The 12055-nt window shown below is 43.9% G+C and overlaps 2 protein-coding genes across 8 annotated transcripts in view; one reads left to right on the top strand and one right to left on the bottom strand.

Moving 5' to 3' along the window:
• The window catches only part of LOC113435791 (toll-like receptor 6), a 458202-nt gene that overhangs the window by 197193 nt on the left and 248954 nt on the right, over window positions 1-12055 (bottom strand). The window lies entirely within an intron of this gene.
• TBC1D1 (TBC1 domain family member 1) overlaps window positions 11447-12055 on the top strand; it is a 92642-nt gene continuing 92033 nt past the window's right edge. For 4 of the 7 annotated variants that reach the window (XM_087936571.1, XM_087936569.1, XM_026699859.2 and 1 more), the window contains exon 1: window positions 11447-11506. The gene's annotated coding sequence lies outside the window, so the exon portion shown is untranslated. The other 3 variants (XM_087936570.1, XM_026699858.2, XM_087936567.1) reach the window with 3 other exon arrangements.

The raw sequence follows: 12055 nt of genomic DNA, 5'->3' as shown, positions 1-12055 counted from the left end.
ATTTTAAGCCAAGAAGTGAAGAGTCGGTTGTATAAATTGCACTAGCAATAGCGCTTAGACTTACCGCTTCACGGTGCTTTACAGCCCTCTCTAAGCAATTTAGAGAGTCAGCCTCTTGCCCCCAACAATCTGGGTCCTCATTTTACCAAACTTGGAAAGATGAAAGGCTGAGTCAACCTTGGGCCAGGCAGGATTGAACTGTTGGCAGTGGGCAGAGTTAGCCTGCAATCTTGCATTCTAATTACTGGGAAGGGAAGGGAAGGGAAGGGAGGGAGGGAGGGAGGAAGGAAGGGAGGAAGGAAGGAGGAGCAATAGACTAATATACTGCTTCACAGTGCTTTACGGCCCTCTCTAAGCAGTTTAGAGAGTCAGCCTCTTTCCCCCAACAATCTGGGTCTTCATTTTACCCACCTCAGAAGGATGAAAGGCTGACTCAACCTTGAGCCGGTCAGGATTGAACTGTTGGCAGTGGGCAGAGTTAGCCTGCAATCTTGCATTCTAATTACTGGGAAGGGAAGGGAAGGGAAGGGAAGGGAAGGAAGGAAGGAAGGAAATAGCAATAGCACTTAGACTTATGTACCAGGACACACCAGAGTCTAAGAAAAAGAACTGGGAAAAAAATCAAGAAATTATCGCAACCTGGCCATCGAAACTACGCAGTTATGGATGAAACCTGTGACAGTGATATATCCATTGTCATCGGGGCCCTCGGTACCATGTCCAAGAATGTTACAAAAACACATCAAGAAATTGCAGCTTCCTGTAATCACACCAGTGGAATTGCAAAAAAAACACGCGCTACTCAGAACATCGTATATATTTTAATAATAATAACAACAACAAACAAACAACAATAATAAGGACACAATTGTTGCCTCCCCTAAATAGGCCGTAGCAGATGGCAGCAGGCTGAGTGATCTCCAAGCTAGGTAGGGTCAGGTTTCCACCACGAATCCAGCAAGCATCCCCCCCAAAGAAAGGAAACACAAATCCACATCCTTACCATTGCCAAGAACACAACACAGATCGTAAAGTCGCACAGATTGGTTGGGCCAACTGGAGCTGAGCATATCTTGTCTCTTCGTATCTCCCAGCTTGTCCCCGAGTTACCTCAGAGACGGTCCACATTGGGTCAAGGAGAGAAAAACTGCAGTGCCCGGATGAAACAAAAGACCATTACCAGGCTGCCTCTCTGTTGATTTGAACCTTCCTTTCGGATCAGTTCAAGTCATCCTTTGTTGCAACACCGCACAGTGTCACAACTAAAATACACAGGCAGTTCTCAACAGAAAAGCATTTGTTGAGCGAACAATCGAAGTTACAACAGTGCTGAAAAAAAAGTGACTTATGGCTCTGTTTCACACTTATGGCCGTTGCAGCGTTTCCCCTTACCGGGGAACAAAATTCAGCGGCAACTGACTCATTTATGACGGTTGCGGTGTCCTCGGGGTTGTGTGATCCTCTTTTGTGACCTTCCCAACAAGCAAACTCAACAAAGAAGGTTGATTCACCAAACAACCATATTGTTACTAATTAAACAACTGCAGTGATTCACTTAACAGTGACAAGAATGGTCGTAAAATGGAGCAAAAGTCACTCAACCACTGTCTCGCTTAGCGACAGAAATTTTGGGGCTCATTTGTGGTCATAAGCTGGGGACTTCCCAAGGTCATGTAAAGTGCAATGGTCTGAACATTCAAAAAAAATGCAGGTTTTGAACACCATAAAAAAGATCTGGAGATAGATGAATGATAGATATAGAGATAAGAGTGAGAGATATGATAGAGAGATAGGTGATAGATATATAGAGACAGACAGAGATATAGAGATGAGAAAGACAGGTGATAGATATATACAGACAGCTGATAGACAGATTGAGAGATAGGTGACAGGTGATATAGATGGATGGATAGATAGATGGATTGAGAGATGAGAGAGATAGGTGATAGTTATATACAGACAGATAGATGATATAGATGGATGGATGGATGATAGATGATTGAGAGAGAGAGATAGGTCATAGATATATACAGACAGATGATAGATAGATAGAATAGATAGATAGATAGATAGATAGATAGATAGATAGATAGATAGATAGATAGATAGATAGATGACAGACAGAGAGATGAGAGAGAAATAGGTGAACGGTGATATATACAGATAGATGATATAGATAGATGATGATAGATAGATAGATAGATAGATAGATAGATAGATAGATAGATGGATGAGAGGATGAGAGATGAAAGAGATAGGTGATAGATATAGACAGAGACAGATGATAGATTATGTACACACACATGCACACACAAGAGAGATGATAGAGATATACAGGTAGTTGGTAGAGAGAGATGATAGAGGTGATATATATACAGACACTATATATAGAGAGATGATATAGAGATGATATAGAAAGAGAGTATCTCTAGAGAGATACTGTAGGCGATAGAGGTAAGTAGAATATAGGTGAAACTCGAAAAATTAGAATATCATGCAAAAGTTCATTTATTTCAGTAATGCAACTTAAAAGGTGAACCTAATATATGAGATAGACTCATTACATGCAAAGCAAGATAGTTCAAGCCATGATGTGTCATAATTGAGATGATTATGGCTTACAGCTCATGAAAACCCCAAATCCACAATTCTAGAAAATTAGAATATTGTGAAAAGGTTCAATATTCTAGGCTCAAAGTCAGGCCCACTCTAATCAGCTAATTAAGCCATAACACCTGCAAAGGGTTCCTGAGCCTTTAAATGGTCTCTCGGTCTGGTTCAGTAGGAATCACAATCATGGGAAAGACTGCTGACCTGACAGTTGTGCAGAAAACCATCATTGATACCCTCCATAAGGAGGGAAAGCCTCAAAAGGTAATTGCAAAAGAAGTTGGATGTTCCCAAAGTGCTGTATCAAAGCACATGAATAGAAAGTTATGTGGAAGAAAAAGGTGCACAAGCAGCAGGGATAACCGCAGCCTGGAGAGGATTGTCAGGAAAAGGCCATTCAAAAGTGTTGGGGACTTTCACAAGGAGTGGACTGAGACTGGAGTCAGTGCATCAAGAGCACCACACACAGACGGATCCTGGACATGGGCTTCAAATGTCGTATTAGTCTTGTCAAGCTGCTCCTGAACAAACAACATCAGAAGTTTCTTACCTGGGCTAAAGAAAAAAAAGAACTGGTCTGTTGCTCAGTGGTCCAAAGTCCTCTTTTCTGATGAGAGCAACCTTTGCACCTCATTTGGAAACCAAGGACCCAGAGTCTGGAGGAAGAATGGAGACGTACACACTGCAAGGTGCTTGAAGTCCCGTGTGAAGTTTCCATAGTCTCTGTTGATTTGGGGAGCCATGTCATCTGCTGGTGTTGGTCCACTGTGCTTCATTAAGTCCAGGGTCAACGCAGCCATCTGCCAGGAGATTTTGGAGCACTTCATGCTTCCTTCCGCAGACAAGCTTTATGGGGATGCTGACTTCATTTTCCAGCAGGACTTGGCATCTGCCCACACTGCCAAAAGCACCAAAACCTGGTTCAATGACTGTGGGATTACTGTGCTTGATTGGCTAGCAAACTCGCCTGACCTGAACCCCATAGAGAATCTATGGGGCATTGCCAAGAGAAAGATGAGAGACATGGGACTGAACAATGCAGAAGAGCTGAAGGCCGTGATTGAAGCATCCTGGTCACCTCAGCAGTGCCACAGGCTGATAGCTTCCATGCCACGCCGCATTGAGGCAGTAGTGGACCAACCCAAGCACTGAGTACATATGCATGTTTATACATTTCAGAGGTCCGATATTGTTCTATGTACAATCCTTGTTTTATTGATTGCATGTAATATTCTAATTTTCTGAGATTGTGGATTTGGGGTTTTCATGAGCTGTAAGCCATAATCCTCACAATTATGACATATCACGGCTTGAACTATCTTGCTTTGCACGTAATGGGTCTATCTCATATATTAGTTTCACCTTTTAAGTTGCATTACTGAAATAAATGAACTTTTGCACAATATTCTAATTTTTTGAGTTTCACCTGTATATATATGTATACACAGAGAGATGGGGGGGAGGGGCAGGGAGAGAGAGTGGGGGGTATATTTATATGTAGAGAGTGTGTGTTGTGTTGAGGGAGAGAGAGATTATGCCTGATGATTTCTAATCAGGATGATGCTCATTTTGTACTGGTACTTAATGGTCAATGCAACTGGTATTTAAAAACTTATATATTCATGCTAGAAAGACCATTGTGGTGTCTTTAAATTCATGTACGTATATCGATGAAGCTTGTTTACAAATTGCTTCAAATGGGCTTGTCTTTTATTGATCACATTTACACAAAACAAGTAAATGTTATCTCGTGTTTAGGCTGTTTGAAGTGTCTGGGTATTTCCTTTGTGTTCCTGGTGAAACTAGTGTGTACGTGAAGCATGGAAGGAGGCAGGATGTCTTATTTTCAGCTGGTTGTGCAGTTAATGCAAAGAGGTGACTCAGTGGGGCTCAGGAAGGGAGGGGCTAAGCAGAAGTGAAAGTTTTTTTAAATAAAGCTCGGAAACAAAAACCAATTCCGGAATATGTCGAAATCAATAATGCTGGTTGGACTGTAATGCAAGTTCTGCTTACTTAAGTCCTGTTCTTTGAGCTGTCAATATTTGAAATATCTGAAATGGAGAAAGAAAGAAAAGGGAGGGAGGGAGGGAGGGAGGGTGGAGCGAAAAAAAAGAAAAGAAAGAAGAGAGGGAAAGAAGGTAGATGATTGATAAATAGAAAGATAGAGAGATGATAATAGATAGATGATGGATGGATGGATGGATAGATAGATAGATAGATAGATAGATAGATAGATAGATAGATAGATAGATAGATAGATAGATAGATAGATATAGATATATATGGATGGATAGATAGATGATAGATAGATAGATAGATAGATAGATAGATAGATAGATAGATAGATAGATAGATAGATAGATAGATAGATAGATAGATAGATAGATGGATAGATAGATAGATATGGATGGATAGATGGATGGATAGATGATACATTGATGGATAGATAGATACATAGAGAGAGAGAGAGAGATGGATGGATAAATGGATGGGTGGATAGATAGATAGTTACAGAGAGAGAGAGAGAGAGAGAGAGAGAGAAATAGATAACGATAGAGATAGAGATGAGAGATAGTGAGAGAGAGAGAGAAATACATAGAGATAGATAGAGATAGATACATAGAGAGAGATACATAGAGAGAGATACAGATAGATAAATAGATGGTAGACTTTGAACCATCACTAAATGAATTGTTATAGGTTGAGGGCTACCTGTATATTCTGCTAAAATACTTTTATGAAAATTCATGTCACAATGCAGGCTTGCAAGTCTTTAAACTGTCACAGGACTCACTATGCTCTAGCAGCGAAGATGTTGCCCCAAAGCCACAGCAGCTCGGAATTTCTGGCAAGCAACAACATGAGTTGTGCCCTCAATCGAGTCACCCATAAAAGCGGGTGAATTTATCTCCTCCGTGAAAACAACCATCCCCGGCCCATGAGGTCCCTCCCTCCCTCCCTCTCGTTATCAGATCTCTCCCTTGCTCTTTGCTAGAAATCCATGCTGCCCTTAATACTCTTGCAAAGTTCAGGAGCTGTATACACCGAGAGCTTTTTAAAATATAAAAATAGACCTGAGAAAATAAACATGTCATAAGGAAAGAATCTGCCCTGATTCAAAGCTCCTGAAGCCAACAAAAAAACTTTCCATTTGGTTTTAATAAGCAGGCTTTGAATCTAACAATAATTAAGCCGTGGGTTACAAATAGCCAGGCAAATTCTTGCATTTGCAAATCTGTCTCTCCATCTCACGTCATCTCTATCTATCTGTCTGTCTGTCTGTCTGTCTGTCTATCTATCTATCTATCTATCTCATCATCATCATCATCTACTATCTTTATCATCTGTATATCATTTATCTATTTATCTCTATATAAGAGCGAAATACCACTCATACATCATTACAAAACCATAAAGCCTACAAACTTGAAATTTGGCCCATGTGTTCCTCTTGGCTTCTAGATGCTCACTGAGAAAGAATTTTTCAAAATGACCATCAGAGCATTTAGACTATTTCCTATATTATTATCATTAACACGCTCTGATGCTAAGGAGTTCTACTCCCTCTCCCCACCTGAAAAAAAAAACCTGTTCCAAATGCAAAACGCAAGCAGAGGAGAGGAGTTTCGGTTTCAGTTTCACAGCACCAAGCAGCTTTAGTACAGAACAGTTGAGCTAAGCCACACCCAGGCTCCTTGCTGTCTCCTCCTTGCTCGCAGAGCAAATACTGTTTCAGTTTCCAAACATCCTTCAACTCTCTCATACACTGACAGGACACTAGCAAGATGAATACCAATGGATGCTGGTAGGCAGAGGCAGAATTTTTTTTCCCCTTATTTTCCTACTCAAAAACTGGTTTCGTAAGTGAACCACAGGTATCGAGCTAGTCTATCTATACCTATCTTTATCATCTATCATCTTTCTCTCTATCTGTCATATCTGTCTATCTATTTATCATCTTTGTAACATCTTTCTCTATATATCTAACTCTAACATCTTTCTTCATCTGTCTGTCTCTATTCACACACACACACACACACACACACACACACACACACACACACACACACATTAAATATAAAGATAATGGCTAAGATTGACCTTGTTGGATTGTCTGTTTTAAGAGTCTAGCTTCATGCTACTTCTAAAAATAGTTCAAGAATATCACCGGAAATTTGAAGAGCCGTGCAATTTCTTATTATTTGTTCCAATTTTTCCTTCTGCTTTCTTCTGCTCTAGCTAAGCAAATTAGTAATAGAAATAAAATGTATTTAAAAAGCAGCATATACGTGAATCAAAGTCTCTATGTCTGTGGTCTCTTTCTATTTTATTTGCCTTCCACAAAGCTTTGAATAAAACTTTAAAGGTACACAGCAGAATATCCACCACATCAAGCAAAGGTGGAGCGGAGAAGCAGGAGTGTGTTTACTGTAGGTTGTAAGTACATAACCATACGTGCATAAAGGTAAGGGTTTATGCACATATGTGCTAGTTGTTTCCGGCTCTGGGGGGCGGTGCTCATCTCCGTTACAAAGCCAGCACTGTCCGAAGACGTCTCCGTGGTCATATGGCCGGCACGACTAAACACCGAAGGCGCACAGAACGCTGTTCCCTTCCCACCAAAGTGGTCCCTATTTTTCTACTTGCATTTTTTTTTTTTACATGCTTTCGAACTGCTAGGTTGGCAGAAGCTGGGATAAGTAAACGGGAGCTCACTCCGTTACGCAGCACTCGGGATTCAAACCACCAAACTGGCAACCTTTCTGATCGACAAGCGAAGCATCCTAGCCACTGAGCCACCACGTCCCATTATAAGTGCATAATAACCATAAGCAAAAAGCTACCCACCGGAAAGATACGCTTGCTGCCACAGATAAAAACTACACACCACCGCCGTATTTTCCAAACTTGGCAACTTTCAGGTGTGTGGGCGTCAACTCCCAGAATTGCCCAGCCAACTGGAACGTAGAATGAACAGTAATACACAATACGGTGGAGTCAGGGTGTGGGATTTTACCGGTTCAGACTGTTTCTATAGAACCGGTTGTAACGTTTTTGCGGAGTTCGGAGAACCAGCAAATCATGCCCCTGGCTGGCCCCTCCTCACCCCACCCAGTCAGTCCTTATCGCGCATGCCCGACATCACTGACTTCATTCTCCCCTCACCCAGTCACTCCTTTTGTTTTGCCCCCTCTCAACGATCAGCTGTGCTGGGATCCCCCTCGCTATCTTACTGCTTCACCCAGGAAGCTTCCCTGAGGCCCAGGAAGCAAAAAGGGGCACATGGGGGGGTGCACCCCCCCCCAATGCTCCATTATTGCCTTCCTGGGCCTCAGGGAAGCCTTCTGAGAACAAGACCACTCCCCAGGAGGCTTCTCTGAGGCCTAGGAGGCCCAAAAATAAGGGGTGTGCTCAGTGGTGGGACAGACGTGAAGGTACGGCAATAACTCAACACGGTTGGGAACACAGAAAACCAAAGTACACACAAGATAAACTCACATTTGTTCCCAGCAGCTGCCACACTCAGCTGGCATCTCCTTTAATCTCTTATTCCCAGGTGTGGCTAATGAAGCGAATCAGGGCCCTTTCCTCCCCCATGTAACCCACGTTGCTCCCTTCTCCGTTCCTCCCTGTGTGCCCTAGGATGAAGAGGGGTTGGGCCTGGATCTTCCTCTGAATTCCCTCTCCGTTGTTCTACCTCTTCCCTGCTCTGCCCAGCCAGACTTTGCCCTTCCCCAGTTTCCTCCACAGCCGATGGAGCCACACTCCCACTCCCTGTCGGCTGTTCATCTTCCTCCGACACATTTCAGCATCCCCATGGCCATTTGAATGCCTAGCAACTGACTTACAGTTATGACGGTCGCAGCGTCCCAGCAGGGTCACACGATCCCCTTCTGTGACCTTCTGACCATCAAAGTCAATGGGGGGGGGAGCCAGATCCACTTAACAACCGTCCGATTAATTCAACGATGGCAGCGTTCACTGCCCAAATGTGGCAGGAAAAGTCATGAAAACAGGGCCAAACTCGCTTCGTCAATGTCTTGCTTAGCAACGGGAAGGTGAGGCTCTGTTGCAGTCATAAGTCGAGGAACGCCTGTACCTTTGTGTACTGGATTCCGGATGGAACCACAACAGAGTCCGAAGTTGCTGTGGCTAAGGGAGAGGTGGGTGAAGTGAGTTTGGCCGCATTTCCGTGACCTTTCCTGCCACCGTTGTTAAGGGAATTGCTGCGGCGGTGAAGTTGGTAACACAGTTGTTAAGCAAAGCTGACTGCCCCATGGTCTTTGCGGGTCAGGTGGTCATAAAAGTAGATCATATGACCATGGGACACTGCAACCATCATAAATATGAGACGGTTGCCAAACAGCCTAATTTAGATCATGCGATCGTGGGGATATTGCAATGGTCACACGTGTGAAAAACGGTCGTTAAGTTGCTTTTTCTGGTCGGATGGTCACTAAATGAACTGTCATATGTCAAGGACTATTTGTAAAAGCTTGGGTCATCCCCCCCTTCCCTCCCCAGTCACCTTCACTGCCATTTAAACATTTTGATGTGGTCAGTGGCCAGCCGAATTGGTGGCAGACTCGAACAGTGAGGAGGTTGGGGTGGAACATGGGCCAGTCCTGGAGGATGGGAAGGCTCAGACAAGAGCCCTGTGTCGGAGGCAGAAATGGGGCCAGGGCTGTCCAACAGTTATCAGCTGCCTTCAGAGATGGAGATCAGTGGAGAAGAAGAACAGCTGGAGCCTGTTCCCAGTGTGCTCATGCACACAGCTGCCAGGAGAAGGGAACAGCTAAGGAACAAAGGTCAACATGGGAGTAAAGGCGGACGGTGAATGGCCCCTTCCATGGGGAATGAAGAGGAGTGAAAGGGGAGTGGTGTCTGCAGGAGACAATTACTTCAATTCATGAGGGTGAAGATCTGTTCCTGACTTCTTGCCAAGTAATTGCTGCTACAGTGTGGCGTTTGGAAGATATTGGCCTGGCAGCTCTCCAAGCCTGATAAAGGTTTGTAGTTGTGCAATCTCTTGGAAGACTGTTTGCCGGGACTTTGCTGGGGAGGAATTCCCTTTAACAAATAAAAGGGGTTTTATCATGATTTTGGGAAGCCCGAGTCAGATCACCTTTGCTTTAAGTTGGTTTATATGCAGCAGCAAAAGAGGCCTGGTCATTTTGCTAGCTAATCACCACATCTAGTCAGTTTCTTACACTCTCAAGCTCTGTTAAAAGCCTTCTGGGGAAATTGTCGGCATTTTCAAAACAGCAGCTGAGTGGACAGCCTAGAGATCGTGTTTTCCTCCAAAGCCTAGACACGCGTTGCTCCCCATACAACTTACATACATGAGCGCAGCTTTTATGTTTTTACCTTCAAGAAGTTGATTAAAACGAATGAGTAAGGTTTTGTTTATCAGAAATCAGTTCAAGTCTGTAGGTCTTGTGTTGTCATTGTCCAACTTGGGCTTAACACTATAGCTGATTTTATTTATTTTTTATTTTTAAACTGTGCAAAATTGGGCCTGGCTAGTCCTTCAGCTGAGGCCCCCCCAGGAAGCTACGGGCTAAAACAAAATAAATCCCCTACACCGCATGGGAAACCACTTCCTATTCTTGCAGAGAAAGCAGGCGCTAAAATGTTCAGCTTTGAAGAGGTTACCTTCTACCATACTCGTTTTTCAATCAGCTCCTTTAGGATCGCACCAGGTTCCTTCCCGGATGAAAGCCTGGTTGGTCTAGTGGTTAGAGCATCCGGCTAGAAAACTGGGAGAGTGTGAATTCTAGACCTGCCTTAGGCATGAAAGCTGGCTGGGTTATTATTATTACTATTATTATTATTATACACAAAAAACAACAGTGTACACAGCAAACGAAATAAATGTGCTGGGTTACGTATCACAAATCACTAGTCGAACACTTCCCAAGTGTTTAGGATTATTGTTATTATTATTATTGTTGTTATTATTATTGTTGTTGTTATTATTTCTTTTATTCATTAAACATGAAAGTCAGCTGACTGAACATTGAAAAATGTACCACAAATATCAGTAACTGGCACTGATAGTTGATACAGGTTTTTGCTGCCTGCATCCTAGCTACTAACCAAGTATCTTCTTAAGATGTACGATGTTCGGAATAGCACAGGGTTTTTTTGCAGTTCTGCTGGTGTTATTGCAGGAAGCTGCAATTTCTTGATGTGTTTTGTAAAATTCTCGGACATGGTACCAAGGGGTATATCCCTGTCACAGGTTTCATCCATAACCGTGTAGTTTCGATGGCCAGGTCGTGATATTTCGTGATTTTTTTTTTTCCACTTCTTTTTCAAAGCTGGCTGAGTTGTTATTACTATTCTTGTTCTTTTGTTGTTGTTATTATTAATTACTTCTCCCCCCCCTGCCCTTCTAGCAGTGATGATGTTACTTAGTTGGGTGATGAAAGGTCTGCAAGCTCAGAGAGCACCAGGGACCACACAATCCTCCTCCTCCTCCTCGCAAATCCCACTCTCTTCTAACACGGAGGTTGTGACCTAGCTGGGTCACGACACATCTGCAAAAAAAAAAAACCCATAAAACTCAGAGACCACAAACAACCCTACCTTTCTTTTCTTTCTCTCCTCCTCCTCCTCCTCCCTGCAAACCCTGCTCCGTTCTAGCATTGATAACATTCCCTAGTTGGGTCATAAAACGACTGCCAGAAAACCCCCAGCTCACAGAAACATCCCCCCCATCTCTGTCTTGCATTCCCGGCCCAGCCCAAGGACCTTTCTATTTTTACCCCCTCCCTCTAAGCAAGCGCACTTCTTGCCCTCCCCACCCACCCTCCAGCCTTTGGGCTCCTCTCCCCCAGGAGGAAGAGAGGGAGGGAAGGAACGAAGCAGAGACGCCGCCAAAAGAAAGCAGGTAAGGCGGCGCGGGACAACCCCCCCCCACACCGCCTTTCCCGGCCAGGCGCTGGGTCTCTAACCCTCGCGGGGGTCGCCTTAGCTCTCCCCCTTGGCCGCTTCAAAGCGACCCTTCCCCTTGGCCGCTTCTTTGCAACCACAGCCGGCCGGGAAGGCGGAGAAAGAGAGAGAGACACTTGTGTGTCTTCCCCGTCCTTTTGCAGAGGCGACCCGGGAGAGTTGGGGTAAAGGGAGCTGGCCAGCCTGGCTTTCAGCAAAAGAGGGGTGCAAATAATCTCCCCCCACCCCCAAGGACTGCCCCCCCAGTTCAGGGGAGGCTTTCAAACCTCAAAGGGAAGAAGACGAGAGAGAGAGAGAGAGAGGTACGGCCAACAAGTCAAGGAAAGAGAAAGTGGAACCTTCTACTAGGAGGAATACGGGAAAGCAGTTAAAGTTCTTTTACTTCGGGAAAGTCGGGGTCTTTTTAACTCTTTAGTTTGGGGTCCCTAAGGGCAGTTTCTTGGAGACTTCCTGGCCTTTGAATCTTCCCTTTGGATAAATTAATACA

This window comes from Pseudonaja textilis, chromosome 6 (assembly GCF_049901715.1).
Source record: "Pseudonaja textilis isolate UNSWEBS1 chromosome 6, rPseTex1.2, whole genome shotgun sequence".
In the NCBI taxonomy this organism is placed as follows: Eukaryota; Metazoa; Chordata; class Lepidosauria; order Squamata; family Elapidae; genus Pseudonaja; species Pseudonaja textilis.
The sequence above is the reverse complement of the archived record's forward strand: the minus strand, read 5'-3'. Positions and strand labels throughout refer to the sequence as shown.